Here is a 2,498-nt window from a genome sequence, read left to right as displayed (position 1 = left end):
TGCAGTGAGCTGAGATCCGGCCACTGCACTCCAGCCTGGGTGGCAGAGCAAGACTCCGTCTCAAAAAAAAATAAATAAATAAATAAAAATAAAACAAATGTCAAGGTCATGAATACCAAAGAAAGGCAGAGGACCTGGTCTAGATTAAAGGAGACTAAAGTGACATTACAATTAAGTGCCATGTGTAATCCTGGTCTGGATCCTAGACTAGAAAAACAAAATTGTTATATTGGATATTATTGAGACAATTAGCCAAATAAGAATACTGATTGTAGATTATAGTATTATATCAATGTTGAATGTCTTGATTTTGATGGGTGTATTGTGATAATATAAAAGAAAGTTTACAAAAGTCTATATGCTTAGAAAATACATACTGAGGCCGGGCGCGGTGGCTCATGCCTGTAATCCCAGTACTTTGGGAGGCTGAGGCGGGCGGATTACCTGAAGTCAGGAGTTCGAGACCAGCCTCGCCAACATGGTGAAACCCCATCTCTACTAAAAATACAAAAATTAGCTGGGCATGGTGGCAGGCACCTGTAATCCCAGCTGGAGATTTGGGAGGCTGAGGCAGGAGAATCGCCTTGAACCTGGGAGGTGGAGGTTGCAGTGAGCCAAGATTGTGCCATTGCACCCCAGCCTGGGTGACATAGAGAGACTCCATCTCAAAAAAAAAAAAAAAAGAAAAGAAAGAAAAGAGAAAATACACACTGATGCTCTTAAGAAATACTGTTAAGTGCCAGGTGTGGTGGTTCACACCTGTAATCCCGGCACTTTGCCAAAGCAGGCAGATGGCTTGAGCCCAGAAGTTCAAGACCAGCCTGAGCAACATGGCAAAACCCATCTCTACAAAAAATACAAAAATTCGCCGGGCATGGTGGCACACGTGTAGTCCCAGCTACTTGGGAGGCTGAGATGGGAGGATCACTTGTGCCTAGGAAGTTGAATCTGCTGTAAGCCATGATTGCATCACTGTACTCCAGCTTGGGTGACACAGAGAGACCCTGTCTCGAAGAAAACAAAAACAAAAACAAAAAACCAATACCCTTACGCTAGAGAGAAGAGTAAAGCAAATATTGCAAAATGTTAACAGTTGGTACATCTAGGTAAAGGGTATATGGGAGCTTTTTTGAGCATTTGTTTCTCTGTTATACCTGTTTTAGACTTTTCTAAGTTTTCTCAGCTTGAAATTATTTCAAAATGAAAAGTTAAAAAGAACAATTAAAATTAAGTCATGCCACCTCTATGGTCTGCTGCACTGGACCTCACTGAAGATTTGTGTAGGTCCAGGGTCGTTCCCATCAAGCAGGATTTCGTAGGAGCTGTGACCGAGAACCTTGGTTAGAAGAAAGAGTGCGATGCACATTTTTCACAACTGGGTAAAGGGATGAATCTATCGTTGTATTTGCTTGTCTTCTCCTGGCATTTTCCTTTGAAAGATAACAGTAAACTTGCCAGCCATGTCTTGTGATTGAGTCACATAGGACCTGACAGCTTCACGTTTGTGAGTCAGCGCTAAGAGTAGAGATGCCAAAAGCATTAACAGCAGATAAATATTATTTGAAATAATGAAAAATCTTTAGCTGTTCAGTCTCATCTATTAAGCACAGCGAACTGTACAGCAGAACTAATTTAGCTGTGAGGAGAGGTAATCACTGGACAACATTACTGATGTTCTCTAATCCTAAAGCTGTTTCGTCACTACCTTTGCTTCAGACACGTAAAATTCTCTACAGTTTTGCTCAATCCTAGCCCTGAATCTTCTCAATCCACCCTGGAGACCCTTGTAGCCCTTCAACTGCTGGCCAAGTTCCAAGATAATATCTTATCTTCTATTTCTAGTGTAAGTCTGGTCCATTTGTCATGATTATAACAATCAACAAATGTCTAGTAGACACATATGTTATACAAAGGCACAGCCAAGCGTCTACCAGGAAAGTTACATACACATCGTCTGTACCTCCATTTCTCTAAAATTTCTGTTAAAGTGCTCCTCTGGGTGGGCAGGCCTTGTCTTGTTAAATTTGGGCCACATCCAGTCAACATGTTAGAAAGGTTTGGAGGGAGAAGGAATATTTCATTTGGTGATTTCTTCCCTGGCCTAAAGGAATTTAACGACATAGTTGTAAAGACATAAACACATCACAAGTTACAGTAATTTGTGTAGAGGAGTGAGGTGAGAAATAGGAAACCTGAATCCTGGTTTCCCATGAATTCGCTGTCACCATGACAGATGACATGATCTCAAGGCCTCATGCCCCCTTTGTAAAATGAGATGGATGGACTGGATGATAATAATGACAACAGCTAAAATACACTGAGCACTTACTATATATCAAGCCCTATAGTAAGCATTCACTGTGGATTAACATGCTGAAACTTTGCAACACTGCTGTGAGGTGAGTACCACTATCATCCTCATTTTACAGATAATCCATGAGATCCTTTCAACTCCAAATTTCTATAATATGTGACTTCAAGTTAAGTAATATGGTAGA

The sequence above is a fragment of the Trachypithecus francoisi genome, unplaced genomic scaffold (assembly GCF_009764315.1).
Source record: "Trachypithecus francoisi isolate TF-2019V2 unplaced genomic scaffold, Tfra_2.0 Lachesis_group6, whole genome shotgun sequence".
Taxonomy (NCBI): Eukaryota; Metazoa; Chordata; class Mammalia; order Primates; family Cercopithecidae; genus Trachypithecus; species Trachypithecus francoisi.
This window is presented reverse-complemented; position numbering follows the sequence as displayed.